The 22,586-nt window shown below is 32.8% G+C and overlaps 1 long non-coding RNA gene across 1 annotated transcript in view; it reads right to left on the reverse strand.

Moving 5' to 3' along the window:
- LOC129947437 (uncharacterized) overlaps window positions 1-16,447 on the reverse strand; it is an 80,128-nt gene extending 63,681 nt beyond the window's left edge. The window contains exons 1-2 of the long non-coding RNA XR_008781718.1: window positions 16,198-16,447; window positions 14,697-15,176 (exon numbers count right to left, since the gene is read on the reverse strand). This is a non-coding gene — a long non-coding RNA (uncharacterized LOC129947437). The remainder of the gene's footprint in view (window positions 1-14,696; window positions 15,177-16,197) is intronic.
- Between the last annotated feature and the right edge of the window lie 6,139 nt (window positions 16,448-22,586).

Consider the following 22,586-nt stretch of genomic DNA (forward strand, 5'->3'; position numbering starts at 1 on the left):
AATCTCAAAAGGACTCCTTCGACATTCTGCTTTTTTTATAATTAGCAAACACTAAAAGGGTTTTTTATACCTTTAATATGCCAACAGTGTGAGCATTAGGAAAAGAGGGAAGGGTTGGATAGGAGGTGTCGGTGTACATTGGTTTTAAATTTCTGAACATTGCAATGACAGGGAAAGATAGAGCGTGGCAAGGCGTTCCACATTCGCGTAGTACGGCTAAAAAAAGAATCTCTGTACTTCATAGTACGTCCGAAGTTGGGCTCAAGGGTAAACTGATGGGCATTCCTAGAAGCGCGGGTATTACGGTTAAATTGTTTAAGGGGAGGAATGCAACTGGCTATTTCACTAGAGCATAGTCCGTTAAAATAACGGTAAAAAAGGGTGAGGCAAGAAACCTTGCGTCGATGTTCGAGTGATGTAAACGAGTTGATGATGTTAATGTCACCAATCATTTTAAAAGCTCTTTTTTGAATACTGTCCAAGAGGCTTAAATAAGTTACTGGAGCACCAGCCCAGAGATGAGAGTTATATTCAAGTTTCGGACGTATATAGGTTTTGTAGATTGTAGCCAGATCAGACGGAGAAAAAAATTTCTTGCAACGTCTTAAAAAACCTAGACATCTTGCGGCATTTTTGGCAACATCGCGTATGTGATCGCTCCACAATAGGTGGTTGCTGATGCACATTTCGAGGATGTCAAGATTTTCTGTTTCGTTGATGCAAGTGCCACTCATAGATAGTGGCAAAGACGGTTTATCTCGCTTTAACGATGCAAGACAGCATTGCGTTTTCGAAGCATTAAATTCCACACGATTTTTTATTCCCCATTGTACAATGCTGTGTAAGTCGGAATTTAATGAGCTAATCATATTTTGCCGTTGCAGTTCCACATCCGAAGAGGAGGGTTGTGAGTCTGGAAACGAATATGAAAAGCTAAGAGTGCTATCGTCAGCGAAACAATGTATTGGATTAGAAGTAGCAGACAGGAGATCAATTATAAAAATGAGGAAGAGGGTCGGAGACAAAACGGAGCCCTGGGGCACACCAGCGTTTATTTTATGAGTTTCAGACTTGAATCCGTCCAAAACAACTTGTATTGAACGGTTCGAAAGAAAATTTCTAATCCAACGAAGAAGAGATTCGTCGATACCGAAAGCACGCATTTTCGATAAGAGAGCAAGATGCCAAACTTTATCAAATGCCTTTGAAATATCAAGTGCAATAATCTTACTTTCTCCAAAACGATGTAAAGATCTGTTCCACTGTTCGGTGAGATGAACCATGAGATCACCAGTGGACCTATTGCTACGAAAGCCGTATTGCCGGTCATTAAGAAGCTTCCATTCCTCAAGATATTTCTTAAGCTGATAATTAATCAGCGTTTCCATGACCTTAGAAAGAAGGGACGTTAGTGCTATCGGTCGGTAATTTGTGAGAGAAGAAGATTCGCCTTTTTTTGGAATTGGCTGAACAAATGCAGTTTTCCAACTACTCGGAACGAGCCCAGAAGAATAGGATAGATGGAAAAGCTTACGCTTCTGTTTTCTCAGCCGAAGCTATGGCTGTTTTGAAAGCAATCGAAATTTCAGGATCGAAAAAAACAATAATCTGCTCTGACAGTCTCTCTATAATAGAAGCAGTGCGTAATGTTGACAATAGAACCCTCTTACCGGAGATTATTCGCAACAAACTAATTGGCAGCAAGGACAAAATTAAGCTTATGTGGATTACAGGACACCTTGGAATAAAAGGTAACGAATCAGCAGACCAAGCTGCTAAATCTGCAACAAGTGAACCACTTTATACGTTTTACTTTTAAAGCACCAAAGACACGCGAAAAGAAGTTAATGAATATTGGAAGGAGAAACTTCACGACGATTGGATGCAATATGTACATCATAATTCTCATATCAATCCAAACTTCCAACGGATAATTTTTCCTACCCAATGCTTATGGAAAAAGATTAAAATATATCTTAGGCTGCAATTGGGCCACACTTATACTACCCACGGTCATCTTATGACAAGAACCGAGCCTCCAAAACGATATAATCAACACCTCGTCTATGATTGTCCTAAAATTAAAGAAGTAGCCAAAACAGTACTTCCCGACTCATCCTTAACTAATCTAATAAAAACCCATCAAAAGAGAACATCAACCATACTTACAAGATAATATGCAAACTAAATTTAGAAAATTTTATTTGAAAATTAGTTATTAAATTAAAATTACCTTACTTTTATTTCAATATTGTATAAATGTATCTTATTGTAGTAATAATTCGAGCTGGTAGTCATGTTAGCTAAAGCTCGCTAAGTATTAGCATTGTAATTTATTTACGTGTTAATAAAGTTATAAATAAATAAAGAAAATAACATTCTAACATATATCGAAATGGATTGGATCAAGTAAATGGATGGTGTTTTTTGGCATTAAAATGTGTCTTACTTTTGGAAAATTTAATTTTTTCCTTCCTTATAGACTAACTAATGAATTGCAGATAGGCTTTTCTTATGTAATCACAAGTTCAGAGAACACCCTTTAAGCAAGAGAGATATAACAAATGATTGACAGTTTTCTTATCACATCAGGCGTTCTATACTTTGTACATAACACAGTCTTTTTTCCTATAAAAATGATGTAATCCAGACAAGATTACAACATACCACACGTTATAAGTTGATAGAAAGTGGGTTTATTTCCCAAAGTACCTATTTAATAAAACACTTTAATCAAATTAAACAGAATAAAGTTAAACAAAAAAACACTGCACCCATATTTAAACATTTATTCACACATGAACATACAGTACATAACACATAATGTATTTATAGTATGATAATAAAAATGTTTCATTATTCATTTTTAAATTAGCATCACGCTTCTTATTAAAGACAACAAATAAAAAAAAGACAACTCAGCAAGATACAACTATCTTTAATTTGTCTAACATCTTTCTTAGCATCTAATTGTTTCGTATGGAATGCTAAGCAATTATCAACAAGTTAAAATCTAAATAAATATATCAATCAAGAGTCCCAACGAATTATAAATAGGTACATAAAAATATTCTGTCGGCAAGTTGACAAGTTTTGTTTACAAAACACGTTATGTACTTATTTATGACTCAGTATAATCAGTTAAGAATTTATGATTTCATAAAAATAGAACGGCCCGTTTTATCGTGAGCGTGAGCCATAAGCACCCTTGTTTAAGTTTTTAATTACAAAGCTCCTTGAATGATTCCGCCAACTAAAATGACCCATCAAAAATGCGTAAAACGATGTATACAACAACTCATAAGATGCATTCTTTGTTTGATAAAAATCTACCCTTATCTGGAAATTATTAATCAATTTAGAGATGTTTACATAATTTTTGTTCTTATATCATCTGATGGTGGAATGAATGTGTAACACTGGAACTGGAACGTTTTTGTTTAATAAATGTTTCCGTGTTGATAAAGTTCACAGATAAAACTATGTTAATTTCACTCGGGAAAATTAACATCATTTCAGTTCCAAGAGCGAGGTACCTCTCTAAACCTCTGTACTGAATAAGATGAAGGCAGTTTTGTGGAAAAAAAAACGACAAATATTTTAGAACAGCTTCCCATCAACAGTGCATGTCAAGTACACATTTTGCTAGAACTACTGTTTCGGTTAGATGCACTACAAACACTATGAACACGAGGAAGCTTTAACGTTTGAAAATGCAACGCTATACATCAATGACAGAAAATAGTAATTGGCTTAATAGCGCTGAAAATAACTAAAAGCAGGAAATTGTTCAAATGCATACGAAACCCTAATTATTTATTTATAGAGAAAGATAGTTTCTGATACACGAAGATAGTGAGTGGAAATTATTCAAAGATTTGTATCGAAAATCAACAACAAAAAAAAGGTTCGGTAATTGATTCAGGGGTGGAATCGGCGCTAAGGTGATGAATGACTATTACATTTTTAATAGTCAAATTGCCTATCACCGAGCTTCCCGTCTGTAGTAGCTGTGGCATGATGGTTAGTGCGTCGGACTGTCATGCGACCTGTGCCACGTAAATTTTTATTCACGGGTACTGCCTCTTGCAAGGAATTGAACAATTCTCAAAGAATAATTCTTGTCATGAAAAAGTGATTTCTCAAATAACCCGTTCGGATTCGGCATATAAACTGTAGGTTCCCTCCATCCCTGCACTCGCGCACAAAAATGGAGAGAGAAGTCACTAGGCCTAGGGTTGACTAGGGACTGTTTAATTTTTAAGCTCTCCGTCTATGCGTTTCCACACCTCAAATCCTCATAGGAACTTGGAGTTCTCCAGAGCAATCTACCGCCAACGAGATTGACCATATTGCGATCGACGCCAGACACGCTTCCAGCATCATGGATGTCCGAACTTTAGACTCGGACCACTACCTCGTTATAGCCAAGGTAGCACTTCGGGTTTCCAGACCCAAGGCAAAACAGGGAGATGCTGGGAGAAGGTACAACGTCGAACGGCTACAGTCGCAAGAGATTGCCAAATCCTTTTCCGACCGAGTTACAAGTAACCTCTCTCGAAGTTTTCTGCCGCCAACACAGTGTATCGAAAACCAGTGGCAACATTGCCAAGATGCAATCAGAGAAGCTGCCTCTGATGTGCTGGGTTTCGAGAAACCACCAACAAGGAACCCCTGGTTTGATGAGGAATGACGGCAGGCAAATGCAGCCAAACAACAGGCACGCAAAGTGGCACTGCATAAAAGGACGAGAGCTGCTCATGAGCTCTATGAGCAGAAAAGGCGAGAGGAAAGCCGACTTCTCAGAAGGAAAAAGAGAGGGCATGAGAAGCGTGTGGTCGAAGTTGTTGAGAGGTTCAACAGCAGGAATGAAGTTCGAAAGTTTTGTCAACAGGTGAAACGAAATTCACAGGTACATAAACCTAGAACCGAAGGCTGCAAAGACGAAAGTGGAAACATCATAGTGGAACCGCAGTCAATGCTGAGGATATGGAAGGATCACTTCTGCAGACTGTGTAACGGTGACGACGAACCGAATTGCGCTGTCAGGCAGAATGATCCCTTCAACATGGACGACGAAAGTCAACAATCCCGTCCTTCCGACTTAGACGAAGTAAAGATTGCCATATCTAAGTTGAAGTCTAATAAGGGCTTGAATGCCGAGCTCTTTAAAGCAGCTGGAGTTAAGTTGGTTAGGAGCATGAACCAACTTATCTGTAAGATATGGTCGGAAGAAAGCATGCCCGATGAATGGATCCTCAGTATTGTTTTTGCCCGATCCTAGAAAAAGGAGACCCTTTAAACTGCATCAACTATAGAGGAATTAGTCTACTTAACATCGCCTATAAAATCTTCTCTGCCTTAATATGTGAACGTCTAAAGCCCATCATAAACAACCTGATAGGTATTTATCAGTGTGGTTTTAGACCAGCAAAGTGCACAGTCGATCAAATATTCACATTACGGCAGATCCTGGAAAAACACAAGAGCACCAAATCGAAACCCACCATCTTTTCATCGATTTCAAGGCCGCATATGACAGCATCTACAGGGACGAGCTGTATAGAGCCATGTCTAGTTTTGGCATCCCTGCCAAACTCGTCCGTTTGTGCAGGATGACCATGCAGAATTTACGCTGCACCATAAAGGTTGGAAACAACTTAACAGAACCTTTCCATGTCAAAAAAGGTTTTAGACAAAGTAATGTGCGCTGTGCGACGAGCTGTACGGGCTGTACAGCGACGTAGACTTAGCCAGAAGGGTAAAAGTCCAACGACTAAGATGGCTGAGTCACGTAGAGCGCATGGAAACCAATGCTCCATCCAGGAAAATCTTCGAATCCACACCCACGGGGCAGCGCAGTAGAGGAAGACAGCGGGTCAAGTGGCGCGCACAAGTGGAAAGTGACCTCCCCCAACTTGGAGCGTGAAACTGGAGACATCTAGCTAGGGACCGAGCTAGATGGAGAAGTTTGTTGGTGAGGCCCTAGTTCACACAGGACTGTAGCGCTTCCTTAAGTAAGAAAGTAAGCTTTCCGTCTGTGTATGATGATTCAACACAATTCAATTTCAGATTAGAATTGTCACAATTCATTGTTGCTTTGGTGACATTTTAAAATGATTCCTATAAAAACTCTAACTAAAAGTAACAAATTGGCTGTGTTTTAATATCATTTTTGGCAGCTCTATTCAGAAACGTCATATTTTTAGGAAAATGACTATTAAATTTTGTTATGACATCTTTTTAGGTATCAATTTGACTATCAACTTACACAGATCCGATTCGATTATTTTAACTGTCATTTATTAACAATCACCTTAGTCGAGTTCACCCCAGATTGAAATTATATTTCCATTGAAAGTTACATATTTTACCTGTCTAAATATCTTTTTTTTGAGCCATATTTAGAAATTTCGGCCACTAAGACACAAAGATGCTCAAAAGGATTTAAAAAAAAATCTTTGTGTGGCCTTGAAATACCCCAAATATCTCATGAAATGCTATTGATTTCAGTAAAATTTCATTTCACAAATTTGGACGTCATGCACGATTATTATTTATTTTTGAAAAATCAGAAAACACTTCTTTAACAAATCAAAAACAAAAATTGATGTTTGTTTGATGATTTTTAACACCTGGTAATTTTTTTTAGAAAGATACGATTGACAGTAATTTTACAAAAAAAAAAAATGTAACACCTAGAAAAATAATATTGTTTTTGGACTCAAGTATTTTTTTGGAACAGAGAAAGAACAAGAGGAAGATTCACAAGAATTAATTTTGGAAGATTTATTATTTCCTTAGTACTTAGGTTACTTAGAAAGATATTGGCGCAAAATATATTAGCCCATTTCCAAAATGGACATTTTTAACAATTTACTGAACTTAAAAGTAGATTAACTTAATTTTGCTTAACAATTACCAAAAGTTCAAATCACGTTATGGCCACTTTAAATTAGCTAAATCTATAGGACGCCTGCAAATTTATTCTTATAAGAACAGTCAACAGATGGGAATTACCATTAACAGGTCCGTTTAAGTGTATTTGCTTTGTTTGTTTTTACAAACTGTCACTTTTTAGACATGTTCGAATGGTCGCTCTGTAATAAAAGCCAATTAGTAATTTTCTAGTTATTAAAACGAAAAGAAAGATTTAAAATCTAAATTGCTAAATATTTAGCAAATTGCTAACTTGTAAACGGTAAAAACCATAACAATAGTTGTTAAAAATGTTGTGCCATTGACTTTAATTTTATGTCATCTCATAAAACTTGGTAGGAAATGTTTCCTGATCCTGTTGTTTCTCGAAGACGTGATTACAATTAGGCATGGAAATCTCGAGATCTTAAGACAAGTATTACTAGACTTTTTTCTTTTGGGACAAGTAAAGGAATTGAAAATGTTAAGGATGGAATCCGTAAAGTTATTCAACGTCATATACTAAATTCTATTGAAAGTTCTCTTTCAGAAAATGTAAAGTCCTGCACAAAAATACAACCCAATTTGTTAGCGTTTCAAATATTGAACTTTCAATTTAAGAGACAATTTTATAATCCCAGGCTTATTTTGTTCAATTGTAATCTTTCAGCAACTGTCAAAGTTGCCAGTGACATATAGCTGTCAAAATCTGGATACTCTGGTTGTGGTCCCAATAAATTTATGAATGAGTGCATTCCTTTTAAAATTTAGCAGGTTTAAATTCTTAAGTTTAAAGATAAAGTTTAGATTTTCTTTTGTAAAATTTAAAAATTCTTAAATCAACTGTCAACACGCTGGAAAAAGTTTGGAGTAAATAATTATGAAACAAACAATATTATTATAGTCTCTTAAATAACTATAATACTCTACGTTACTATTGATTGCGTCAGGAGCTTCTATAAACGTTAGTTTAATGGAGTTTCTTGTGGGTTCTTCTACCTATAACCCTAATCCGAAATAAACTTTTACTTTATAAGCAACCCGACAAAAGGATTACCCAATGTTTATGGTATTTCTAAATAAGTAGGTCATTTTAATCAATCAACCAGACACAAATATCGAAATTCCTTGCAACCACCCCATAATGTCCTGAAGGCACTGACGATGATGGCTTCTTGCCTTTGTAAATGTGTATTAAGTTCCATAGATATTCCAAGAAAGAGGACAAACTTGTGTACCTGTCTACATTTCAACCACTATAAAGAAAACCAAATAATTTCTAAACAGGTGGTTTAAGTGTCTTTTCAACTTTATCAATAAACCTCTATATACTTACTATCTAAGTTCTGTTGGGTTAAAGCTTCTAGCATTTGTTTAGGTAAACGTTAAGAAAATAATAAATTATGTTCAGGAAAGGAAAGTTATAGGCAGATAAGTAAAATCTAGATGCTTATATGTTGTGGTATTTCCTATTTACAAGTCCAAGTTCGTAAGTTATAAGTCTATAAGTTTTATTCTATTCGATTGAATCTTTTAATACACGTGAATTTTGCATTTAATTTGTCTGATATTTATCATTAATTTATTATTTGTTATCTTTTAAATGTTAAACTTTATCAATATTCTATTTTTAAAACTGTAAAAAAAATTCCATACCTGTAAAATTAGCTTTATTTTGAAGGTCTAACCAACTTTGGAGCAATCGAGACAATCGAGAGGATACTACAATACAGATTTTCAAATGGACGTTAAACAGAATAAAGGTTTTCCAATAAAGATGATTGTCACTTTTGAAGCTGTCAATTTTTGAGACAAGAACATAGCCATTACCGAAAATGGGAAAATACACGCTCCAACATTTTTTTTTTATAATAAGCGTACACTCAAAGGGATACTACCCCTTATTATGTAGACACAGTCTGAGCTCTAGGAAAGGGAGAGAGGGGTTGAAAGGAGATGTCGATGCAAATTGGTTTTAAATTCCTGAAAACTGCAATAGCTGGGAAAGACAGAGTGTGGCAAGGCATTCCACATTCGCATAGTACGGCTAAAGAACGAATCTTTGTAACAAGAAACATTTCGACGATTTTCAAGTGACGTAAATGATCTTATGATGGTAATATCACCAATCAATCTAAATGCTCTACGTTTAATACTATCCAAGAGGCTTAAGTAAGTTGCAAGAGCACCAGCCCAGATATGGGAGTTATACTCAAGCTTTGGACGCCTATAAGTCTTGTAAATAACAGCCAGATCAGAGGGGGAGAAAAACTTTTTGCATCGCCTTAGAAAACCCAAACATCTTGCGGCATTTTTGACGACATCCTGAAGAAGAGGAATGTGAATTTGAAAACGAATATGAAAAGCTAAGAGTACTATCGTCAGCATAACAATGTATTGGATTAGAAGTTGCAGACAGGATTAATCATTAATAAAAACGAGAAAGAGTGTCGGAGATAAAACGGAGCCCTGGGGCACACCAGCATTTATTTTGTGGTTTTCAGACTTGAATCCATCCAATGCCACTTGTATTGAACGATCCGAAAGGTAATTACTAATCCAATGAAGGGGGGATTCATGGAAACCAAAAGCACGCATTTTCGATAAGAGAGCCTGATGCCCTATCATGTGCAATAATCTTACTTTCTCCAAAACTATGTAAAGATTTGTGAGATGAACCATGAGATCACCAGTGGACCTATTGCTACGAAAGCCGTATTGTCGGTCATTAAGAAGCTTTCGGTCTTCGAGATATTTCTTAAACTTACAATTAATCAACGTTTCCATGAGCATGAAAGAAGGGACGTAAGTGCAATCGGTCGGTAATAAGACGGTGAGGTAGATTCGCCTTTTTTGGGAATAGATTTTCCATCCGCTCAAACAGAGACCTGAGGAGTAGGACAGATGAAAAAGCTTACGCAGTGGTTTAATGTGGTTTTTAATTGTTAAAATTGATTATAAGTAAATAAAAATTCATTGCAAAAAAGTCGAAAGTTTTCAAATCAGAGCTGGCATAAATAAGGCACTTTTAAATTGTCGTAATGCACGTTTTCGACAATATTGAAACTGGTGCAAAAATTTGACTTGTGAATATTAGTTAATGAATTGAATGAATTAGTTATTGCTGCTGTAGTCGTATAAACTAAAATGTTGAGGAAAATCCATGTTTGTTAATTCCTCAACGATCTTTTGTATTTGGCACCTCATTTACGACATAACATGATATTTTTCATTAAAAAAATAGTTCTTAAGGCCTTTTCTCTTACAGTTCAGTTAACAGATGTCCAGTGTCAAAGAGCAAATATTTCGCTGATTCGGTCCTTAAAAAACAAAAAAATGATCCATATTTGCATTCAAAATCCTCTTCAGTGCGGAAGTCTATCAATGTGAGGCTGATGCCTCTAAGGAACTGAAAAGGATGAGCTTCTGCACTATGACAAGTGATTTGTTACTGTCGGAATTGAAACATAATTATGTGGACGATTTTGATTTTCAATAGCACGGGTTAACGTTCGACACAAATTTGCAAGATAAGCTTAATGGCCGTGTTACTTCTTAAAGAGGATATCACAAACAATCGCCAAGATTATGTTAGTTTACACTTCTAGATTTGTTAAAACTTCCAATTTGAAGTTATTGTAATCGGTCCGATTTGACGAATTTAAAATTTTGGCATTAAACTTGGTAAAAATTTATTTTCGACTAAAAATATCGTTATCAAAAAATAGATTTTGAAATCAAACTATGTATTAATATTGTTGGTAAATTAACTGATAAGAGAATGTTTTCGACTCAAGTAATAGGAGAATATTGACTTCAAGTTATTTATCTCACAAGAAATGTTGTTACGAATATTTTGTTAAAATTTAAGCAAGACAAAACGACCGACGGAATGGAAAGTATTCCAATTACTGTATGTCGCATCCCAGCCTCCTTTTTAATATTCATTTCAATTTGTCATTTTTTTCCAAAAGTTTGACGGGGGGAGATAGACCCCAGCTCCCATAGGAAAAAAGATGCTGGGATGTGACCCACACTGATAACTTCTGTCGATTTGTCTTTCTTAAACGGTTCGTACGTTTTTCGTGTTTTGTTAAAAAAGGAGTCACTTGAATTATGTTAAAAAATGCGTCAATCAGCAACAATATTTTGCATATGACGAAATAGTTAGATTTCAAAATCTATTTTAGTTAACGAGATTTTTAGTCGAAAACCAATTTTTACCAGCATTTTTTGTATCATTTCTTAAAAGTTTTTATTTCCTACATAAACAAAAACAAATTAGATGAATGAAATTAATTTAAAAGATATCGAGGAAAGAACATCAGTTTTTAACAAATCTGCGTACTATTTTTTGTAGAATTTATTTTTTTATGAAAAAAAAACACACTGTTGGATTTTTATAAGAAACTTACTGAAGGTCAAAAACAATATTTTCTGTGATATAAAATAAGTTTGAACCCGATATTTTTCATTTTTGAAAAGATATTTCAGTCGAAAATCAATGTTTACCAACTTTAAGTAATGCTTTTTTTATGTTTTTATTATTTGTAAAAACTGTCAATTCGATTTTTCTCAACATTTTACTGAATGTTGACATCAATATTTTGCTTATTTTTTTATTTTAAAGCCAATATCTCAAAGTTTTGAAAAGATATTTGAATCGAAAATTATTTTTTACCAACTTTTATTATTTTTTTTTTTTAATTCTAAATTTAATTTTTTTCAAAAGCTCACCGAATGTTGAAAACAATATTTCTTGTAACATAAAATTAGTTGGAATCCATAATCTCAAATTTTTGAAAAGATATTTCAGTCGAAAATCAATTTTTACCAATTTTGAGTAATATTTTTAGTTTAGGTTTTTATTTTTAATAAAATAAAAACTGTCAATTCGATTTTTCTCAAAATTTTACCAGATGTTAAAAACGTTATTTTTCGTTGCACAAAATTTGTTTGAGATAAAATCGTTGGGGAGAAACCGATAACTCAGGTGACAAAGTTTAATGATGGATTTATATAGAACAGTTAAAAACAAGAATTTTGTACTATGGGAAGGGGTCTATCTTCCCCCATTTAGACGGCAGGGCAGTTTAAAAAAGTATGTAAGTTAAATGGAAAAAAAATATTAAATACTATTGGCAATACGTACAACTAAGTTTTATACATTTTTGTAAAGCCAAGACCTTTGTCTATTAGCTTGTTTTTAAATCAAGTCAAAACGTTGCATAGTTAAAAAAAAAATTGTTTTAAACTCAAAAATTGTGCAAACAAAAGTTAAAAAAAGGTTTAAGGTGTAATTTTTCAAAACTTTAAAATTATCTACTGTTGTTTAAAGGTTTAAGGTGTAATTTTTCAAAACTTTAAAATTATCTACTGTTGTTTTTTTTAGAATTCATTGCTCTTATTTGTTTTTGATCAAAAACTGAAAACTAGATGATTTTATGTCTTCTAGTTCTTGAGAAAATTAAAAATTACCAAAAACAAATTCGTTAGTATTTAGTAGTAGTAGTACCCATAGCGTGATGGTTAGTGCGTTGGACTATCATGCAAGGGGTCTTGGGTTCAATCCCTGCCTATGCCACTTTAATTTAAAAAAAAAAGAAGTTTTCACGGATATTGCCTCTTGCGAGGAATTGACAAATCCTCCAAGAGTAATTCTTGTCATTAAAAGTGCTTTCTCAAAAACTAGCCGTTCGGATTCGGCATATAAACTGTAGGTTCCTTCCATCGCTGACAACATTTCTCGCCCATACGAATGGTTGAGAGGTGTAAGTCACTAGGTCCTGGTTCTTTATGGACTGTTGCGCCACCTAATAAAATAAATAATACACATCCGTTATAATATATTGTCGCCTGAGTTATAGTACTCTTGCCAAATCGTTTTTTGTTCATAAAAATTTTGAAGTGACAAATATTTTGTTTAGTTTTTCCGATTTACAAAAATACCAGTTGATCGGATTGTTTTTTCAAAAATACATTTCTTTGTTTTCACGTAATATATAATATACATTTTTATTAAAGACCTTAGCGTTATTGGTTTGTGAGATTCTAAGGTTTAACCAAAATTTTCAATTTTTTTTTATTTCTATGGTAAAAAACCACCGATGCAATTTTTGTATCTCTCTGCATTATTATCTGCATAACAAAATTTATTTGAAGTCGAAATTTCTACTAGTTCTTGAGATATGTACGACTGAAAAAACGTCGCGAATGTACTGACGTATACCGACATATGAACGTACGTACACCCGCACGCATAGACATCTTTCTAAAAATCTTCTATTTCTACTCTAGGGACCTTAAAAACGTCGAGAAATGTCAAAATGTCCAATTTGACAAATCGGCCCTATTATAATAACTTCCTATGGGAAGTTAAAAATGTTTCTTTTTGACCGCTCAATAAAATACTGTTATCAATGTTTAGCCTAGGTTATCGTACTCTTGCCGCTTTATTAAATATTTCAAAAGCCTTAAAAAATACTTCGGAATTCTACCCGTTGTTAAATTTGCCGCAATATCAGTGTTTCCTTGCATTTTCCGCAAGACCATTTCACTTACTTAGGGTTTATTGATTTAAAAATAAAACGAAAATTAATAAATTTACTTTAACATTAGACAAGTTCGTGGAAAAACTTAAATCTTAACGTTGTATAAAGTCTCACATTTCGCGAGAATTAAATACTTATGATAAGGGGAATCTTTCGAACATGATTTTTTTTCCCGTGAAACTCATATAATGAGGGAAAAGAAAAGGGAGATTTTGTTGTCGGGTGGAATGAAGTTCGGTCAAAGCTCCTGATAGCGCTGCACCTACTATTCTTCCTTCCCATTTAAAGTCTATTGTTGTTCACTACTTTGAAATGTATGTCCCTACCCATAAATCATATTATTTGCCTTTAAAACTCATTAAGTTGTTTTTCTTATTTTTTACTCAAAATCTCATTTCATGCTATTATACATATACATTTGTACATACACATGTACATACATAATATACTCCTTCTATTCCTTCTGGCAGAAATAAAAAACAACATAGAATAGGCATTCCATCCAACCAAAAAAAAGTCCTTTTGTTATTCTCTCCCTATCGTCCTTTTCAGTAATTTTTTAATGATTTTTTTGTTCTCTTGTTATATACCTATTCTTCGTCTTCCTTTCATCTTGACAGAATAGAAAACAAAATAAAATAAAAAACAACTTTATCCAAGCGACATTAGACACGAATAGAGTAAATACGAAAGTACACATTACTTCAATCCAATGACGAAAACAAAAATCAAATAAAATTCCATTTGTGGTGAAATTACGTCACCCACCGCCCCCCATCATCGTCTTTATCAAGCTTTTCTATCCTCTACGTTTCTCTATATCTATACACATCATCAGCTGTTTAACAAAAATAATACAAAAAAAACAACAAAATGAACAAATATAGTAATTTCCAGTTCCTATAATTGTCGATTCTTATAAATCCGATTTTCGCATTCGAATCTAAATAAATTATAGCAAAGTTAAAAAAAAAAAAAACTAAACAATCCCGCGAGGCTAACCCTATCTATGTCTATCATCATAACACACGCTATTTTTCTTTGTAACTTTATATCTATTGCAGACTTTTTGACTATTATCATAAGAACCTGTTTTTCAGATGGAACTGTCATGAAAAAGAGAGAGAGAGAAAGAGAAATAATACACAACAAAATAAAAATAATAAAATAAAACTGAAAATATAAACAAAAAGTCAGCAAATCCAAAAGTTATACTCATATACTCACACTATGTTTATTGCTCCAGCATCAGCAACATTATATAGAAATACGGTCTGTTGTGTGTTTTAACGGTGAAGAATAGTGACAGTGAGTGAGTGAACCATCATACAGAATCGCATACAAAATCCACATCACATGCAACCAAAACCAGCAGCCATCAGCCATCAGCCGGAGTCCGGACTGACTGACTTTTTAAAAGATAAAAGAGATGAAGACGAAGGCGTTAAAGTTGTTGTATTTGTTGTTTTTGCAGCTTCTGTTATTGCTGGACCAGGAGTTTAAGTGATTTTTTTTTCTTAACTATTTTCAAACTTTTCTATTCAAAAACAAAAATTCACTAGACACACTTCACATTCTCAGATAATGCAACGGAAATAACACAAAAACAAGTGTTTCACTTCCTTTTTTAACTCATATAGGGTATTATACTCTCTTCGTAGCTTCGTTTCCTTCAATTTGCTTGAAGTTTTATTTTTGCATTCACTTCTATAAATTGAAAGACATAAGAAAACAAGAATTTCAAATAAAATTCACAAGAAAAACAAAAAAAGATACAAAAAAGTTAACAAATCCTCAACACAAAACAGAAAAACACAGATACAATGGATAGGTACCTAGATGCACCACCATAAGATAAATAAATAAATAATAATAATAAAAAAAAAAAAACAAAACAACCACTACACTACACTACACTGAACTATAGATACAAATGTATCTATGTGAAGTATCTAAAGATATTTAGATCATGTTTTGTACATTTGTGTATTTTTCTTGCACTAGAAACGACTCAGTTGAATCAATCGAAATACAAATAATAATAAAATAAAAATAAAAATAAAAACTTTGAGAACACGTGTACTGTATGCTGCTGATGGTTCTGGTGTTAGCTCTGGTGGTGCTGCTGCTTCCGAGGGATAATCCTCACTCTATAGGTATATTATCTGCTGAAGCTGAACTCACATTCGCATTCGCACTCACCGAACTAGGTACACCAGAAGTGAACAAAAATTGATTACTTTTTGGAAATCCACAATAAATAACAACCAGATACAAATATGTACAAATCAGGGTATAAAGTTTTTAAATTCAATTTGTATCTTTTTATTTTTTTGAATTCAAGTTAAGTTTGAATGATTAGCGAAGTAGGTAGTAGATAGTTAAATTAAATTCACTTCAATTCACTTTTAACAACTTTATTGAAGAGAGAAAGAGAAAGAGAGGGAATGGGAAAGGAATTAAAAGAAAAAACATTTGTTTGTCTACATTTTTTGTTTTTGTTTAAATAAATTAAAATTATCTACTATAGGGTATAAGTAAAGAAGTCATGAACAAGTTGAACTTCTATTTTAAAGTGAGACTAGCGCATTTGCCGGATTATAAGTGCAACCGATTAGAGACCATCACCGAGACGCTGACGATTATAAAGAGCAACCAAAAGTTGATTTATTTTGTATCATTTATTTGAAATCAAAAACAAAATTTGATGTAAATAAATTTAAACTACCGCAAGGTGTAATTTATAAAAGTAGATTTATATTAAAAACGAACGCTCCACCAAAGACGACACCAAAAATTCAACTGAACTAAACATGTATCTGAGCAACCTTGCTTGGTGAGAAAAACACGAATTCCGATTTCTAGTCGTTCTCAACATAGCGCAGTTCAGTTTTTGGTTTCATTTGGTTTTGTATGCTTTTGGTTTATCGTATCGTATCGGCTCTGCTGGCCTGGCCTGGCCTGGCCTGGCGCTGCTATACGTACACTACAGCTACACTGTGTTGTCGAGACTGATTTTTGTTGTTGTTGTTGTTGGTTGTTGCTGACTCTGGCCTGGCTGTCCACTTGTGTGTATAATAATCTCAAGTGGTCGTTTTTGGGTAATTCTTATTTTTTGTAGGAGGGTTTTTATTAGTGTTGCAAGACGAGGGGAAATATTTTTAAGTTTCTACAAAAATTTATATTCTTTTATGTTTTAAGGTATGAAAAAAAATGATATTTTGACTTTTGGGTTTTAAATGCTTGATTTTCAAACAAAAAAATTAAAGCGAAACTTTTTTTAACTGAAGTTTTTTGTATATGTCATTTTCGAAAAAAATATTTCAATGACTACGAAGTGAAACCTTTTTCTTTAAAGGTGAAAAATTGATTCATAAGTAAAAGACAGTTTTAGATTTAGAATTCATAGTTTCTAATGACGTTTGTTTGTTTTATTAATTTTCTTGAAGTAAGTCTATTTGACAGCTGTCACTTGATTTATGCTTATTTTGTTTTAAGCGTTGCGTTTTTAAAAATAAAAAAGAAGCTGAGAAGCGACCCACACTGATAACTTCCCATCCCGTCTGTCTATTTGTTTTGCTTAAAAGTTTGTAGGTTTTCGTGTTGGGTTAAAAAAGTTGTTAGTTGAATTATTCTTACAATTTTTAAAATTACCATCAATATGTTCATATAAAGAAAAAATTTAGTTTGAAAATCTGGTTTTGTTAAATTGATTTTTAATTGAAAACAATTTTTTACCAAATTTAGTAGCATTTCTTAAATTTTTACTAATTAGATGAATGAAATGAATTTGAGAGATATCAAGAACTGAACGTCAATTTTTACCAAATTTGCGTACTATTTTTTGTAGATTTTATTTGTTTATGAAAAAACGGACTGTTGGATTTAAAAAAAAAAATACTAATGAATATCGAAAACAATATTTTCTGTGAAACTAAAAAAAGTTTGAAGACAATATTTTTAATTTTCGAAAAGCTATTTGAGTCAGAAGTAAATTTGTACCTTGTTTTAGTATTGTTTTTGTTTAGGTTTTTATTTTTTGTAAAAAAAACTGTCAATTCGATTTTTTTCAAATTTTTTCCAAATGTTGAAAGCAATGTTTTTTATAACTTAAAACTAGCTGGAAGCCATAATCTCAAATGTTTGAAAAGATATTTGAGTGGAAATCAATTTTTACCACCTTTTGTTAAATTGTCTTTTAAGTCAAATTAATTTTTCTCAAAATTTTACTAAATGTTGACAACAATATTTTAAAAAAGATTAAAGTAGTTCAAAGCCAATATCTCAAAGTTTTGAAAGATAATTGAGTGGAAAATCAATTTTTACCATTTTTTGTTAATTTGTCTTTTAAGTTTTTATTTTTTGTAAGAAAATTGTCAAATTAATTTTTTCTCAAAATTTTACTGAATGTTGACAACAATATTTTAAAAAAAGATTAAAGTAGTTCAAAGTTTTGAAACGATATTTGATCCGAAAATCAATTTTTACCAACTTTTATTAATATTTTTGTTTAGGTTTTTATTTTTTGTAAAAAAAAAACTGTCAATTCGATTTTTGCAAACAATATTTCTCATTAGTTAAAATTAATTGAAAGCCATAATTTTAAAGTCTTGAAAAGATATTTGAGTCGAATTCAATTTTTACCAACTTTGATTAATGTTTTTTTAGGTTTTAATTTAAAAAAAAAATTGTCAATTCGATTTTTCTCAAAATTTTACAAGATGTTAAAAACTTAAGTTTTCGTTGCACAAAATTATTTTGGAGATGAAATCATTTTTTATTCGTAAAATTTTCGAGGTGACCATTTTTTTGGATTTATAAAAAAAACGGTAATTGGATTTTTTTCCAAAAATGTAGTTGTTTTGTATCACGTTACATTATATAATATAAAATTTAATTGAAGTCTCTAGCCTCATTGGTTCATAAAATATTTAGGGTTAACAAAAATGTTCACCTTTTTTTTATGGTGAAAAAAACCCCACGCAATTTTCTTGAGAGCCCTTTCTGCTTCTTTCTGCATTATTAGCTGTATAACAACATTTATTTGAAGTCGATATCTCTTCTGGTTCTTGAGCTATGGACGACGAAAAAGCGTCGCGAACGTGCGGACGTACATACGTACACACGCACGCACATACATCTGTCTAAAAATCTTTTATTATCACTCTAGGGTCCTTGAAACGTCGAGAAATTTCAAAATTTTTAATTTGACAAATCGGACCCATTACAATAACTTCCTATGGGAAGTTAATAAAATAACGTTGTTCTGGGCCTAGAATTCAATAATTCTTTTGATGAGTGCCTATCTGTTTACTTTCTGAATTTATCTTTTTGACAGCTGTCACTTGATTTATGATCAGTTTTATTTGCCATTTTGTAGGTAGATAGACTTACTGCTAAACAGCGTTTACAAATCGTATATATTTATTACGAACAGACAGCGCTACATGTCAAGCTTCCGCTAAAACAATCAATTTATTTAAGCAAACTCTTGGTGAGCGCAGTATCTTATGTCGTGGCCCTGTAACGTGACCTCCAAGATCGTTCAATTTATTACAGCTAGACTATTTTTTTTGTAATGTTGTGTAAATTTGGTTGCCTACGCAAATAAGATCAAGACAATTGACATCTTGGAAGGGAATATTCAGTGAGTAATAAATTGTAGACATACGGGCTTAAAGCGGCCTATACGGAAAAAGTACATGCCCAAAATCATTTTTAAAACATAGGGGCGAAATTTGTTATTTTGAATAATGCTACATTTTTGGCCATAAAATTTAATTACATGCATTTTGTTTCTTCTTAAAAACTATAAGTTATAAGTCTCAAAAAAAAACAACCTTAAAAATGCTTAAAACTTTACTATTTCGCATTATCATTTTTTCCATTTTGTTCATTTTACTTTTTATTTTTTAAAGTTGCATTTAGGTTTTCAATTATTTTCTCGGTTTAAACGATGCGTTGAACTGTCATGCCAGGGGTTTTGGGTTCAATCCCTGTCTGAGCCATCTAAAGTTGAGTGTACTGCATTTGGCGAGGAATTTGCAAATCCTCCAGGAGTAATTCTTGCCATGAAAGTGCATACAACTGTTGCTTACATCCATACCTGACAGTATTACTCGCACACGGGAATGGTTTAGAGTTGTAAGTCACTAGGCCCTAGTTCTCAACGGACTGCTGCGGCTCCTACCTACGGTAGGTAGGGACTTCTTGAAAATATAACGACTCTTTTAAAACTGTGAGCAAAAGGTGAACCGGCGTAAGTTAACTTAAGCAGAAACAAAGGAGAAAAAAGTTCTTCATTTTGCCCTAACAGCTGATTTACTTTGAATCTAGAAGTCTGTTTTCAAGATTGTAAAAACTCCTATTTTAATCATGCTTAAAACTTGCATTTAATAAAGCGTCGTACAATTAGGTACACAACATTTTATCTGAATACAAATTTGTATCTACACTGGAGTGTTTTTTACCTTTTGAATTTATAATCATATTTGACGCACTTATCTAATTGACAGTGAAAGAACAAAAAATGATTTAAAAATGACAACAAAGAATATTGTTTTTGAAAACTGGTAACATTTTTCGAAAAATTGAATTAACAGTATTGTTTACAAAAAAATAAATATTTTTTTCAAAAAATTAAGATATTGACTTCCAACTAGTTTTATTTCATAAATTATATTGTGTTTGACATTTAGTAAAGTTTTATAAAATCCGACACTTAGTTTTTTTTCTAATAATTAAGACCTTCAAAAAAGTATCCAAAATTTGTAAAAATAGATGATCGATTCTTGATAACTCGTGGATGAATGAAGATATTGACTTCAAAATGATTTCATTCTGTGCTAAATATTCTTAGAAAAATCCAATCTGCATTTGTTTGTATAAGAAATAAAAACTTTAAAAAAAATGCCACTAAAATTGGTAAAATTTGGTTTTCCACTAAAAATCTCACTAACAAAGATAGGTTTTGAACTAAAACTTATTTTATCATCTTCTAAATATTGTTGGTAATTTTTAGTTAAATTTTTAAGAAAAATTCAACTAAAGATTTTTTTAACAAAGCACGAAAACCTAAAAAGAAACAGTTTTCGACTCAATTTTTAGGTGAACAAGAAAAGATATTAACTTCAAATTATTTATCTCTCACAAAATATTATTATTAACATTTTGTTAAAGTTTTGGACAAGACAAATCGACAGACAGGATGGGAAGTTATCAGTCCGAGTCGCTTGCCAGCCTTTTTTTCAAGTTTAAGCTCATGCTTCTGAAAAATGCTTAAACGTCTAATTTTACACTTAATTCAGAAACAGAAATACATGAAATGAAAGTTTTGTTTAAATTGGACAATTTTTAAAACAAGATAATTACAAAAGCATTGGCAGCACTGTTTAGTTCTAGCAACATTTACGAATATTTAAGAAAGAGTATTTATTCTGTGTGTCTTGTTTGAGGTTGGGCTTTGTATGTTAGGCTTCTGGTCCTTTCAAAAGCATTCCTCTTCAGGTTTTGACTTTAAGGGTTGAAGAGAATGATACCATAACAAAAAACACATGTTGCATTTTTGAGAAATTTTAAAGAAGGTATACTCAACTAAGAGAAATGTCATGGCAAGCAAATAAAAACAATGAAAACTGAAAGTGAAATAAACTTGCAAACTAAGAGAACTTAAATTTAAGAAGTCAAGACATAAATCCTACAGGGTCTTCCAGTAAGTGGATGTATATTCAAACAATAAACATAGGGAATATTTTACAAGAGAAATGAATAGACGTTTATTTAATGTAAGGAAAGAGCTATGCCATCAACAATAGAAAACGATATCGGCCACAACAACTGCGTATGCTTAACGACGACCCAAAAGTGGTTTAGTTTCTGAAATTTGACTCCGAAATGTTCAGCACTTTTAATAATGATGAACACTATATCAAAAAATTGTACGTACAGGTGATTCTTCAAAATAATAGCTAAGGTATTTAAAGAAAAGCAGATTTTCAACCATTTTTTTTCAATGTTGGTATTGTTTATTAATTAAAAACAAAACAAAATATATTAGTACAATCTTCATGAAGCAAAAAAATGCAATAACTAATGCAAAGTAGGAAATCAAATTTCAAAAAATTGCACGTACAGTGATAAAAAACTTAACTATGTATTATTATATATGTAAGTTTTAGTAGCGAGTTTGATAACCTTTTGCTTTTATAACATCCTGAAGGCGATTCTTTATAGAGAGAACTAGATTGAAGTGACTTCCCGCGAAATTGTGTTCCATTCTTCCAATATACCGGCTTTTAGCTGGTTTTTATTACTTATTTTTTGTTCTCGGACCTTTCTTCCTAAATAATCCCAAAGATGTTCAATGGGGTTAAGGTCTGGGCATTGGGGAGAATTGCGATTTAACATGAAAGAGAAGCCACTCATTTACTATCCTTGATGAATGTTTAGGGTCGTTTTCTTGCACAAGTAAAAAGTCGTCTTTAAGGCCAATTTTTAAAGCGCTGGCTTTCAAATTTTTGTTTAAACTTTTTAAATATTTGTTTTTATCCATTGTTGTTTCTATAAAAACTAAATTTCCCACACCATTGGACCCCACAGCTCTCCAGACCATAACATTGCCGCTTCCATGTTTCATCGTTGATTGCAAATTCTTCACATCTAATGCTGTGTTTGGTTTCCTCTACACAAATTTGCGACCGTCCTACCCAAAGACATTAAACTTGCTCTCGTCAATGTGTAACACATCTTCCAAAAATCATCTGGTTTCGAAACGTATGCATTCGGATATTTCAAGCATTTTGAAACCTTTCCTATTTAAAGTTTTTTTTTTGTCCCGTGCGACCCTTTGAATGCAGAAAGTTCCGAACAGTTTGAGGGTAAAGCGATATTCCATCATTTGCTTGAATGTCAGCAGCTATTTTAGGAGCACTTAAATTGGGATCAGCTTTGACTATTCTTTCAATTTTTTGTTCCATATGAGAATTTTTTTCGACCTCTTCCTGAGGCCACTTTAAAGCTTTTATTTTTCAAATTATTTTTTAATACATATTGAGCTTTAGACCGTGGTTTACCAATAGTTGACGATATCTCAGCATAACTTTTTCCGTCGTTTCTTAT

This window comes from Eupeodes corollae, chromosome 2 (genome assembly GCF_945859685.1).
Source record: "Eupeodes corollae chromosome 2, idEupCoro1.1, whole genome shotgun sequence".
NCBI classification, from domain to species: domain Eukaryota; kingdom Metazoa; phylum Arthropoda; class Insecta; order Diptera; family Syrphidae; genus Eupeodes; species Eupeodes corollae.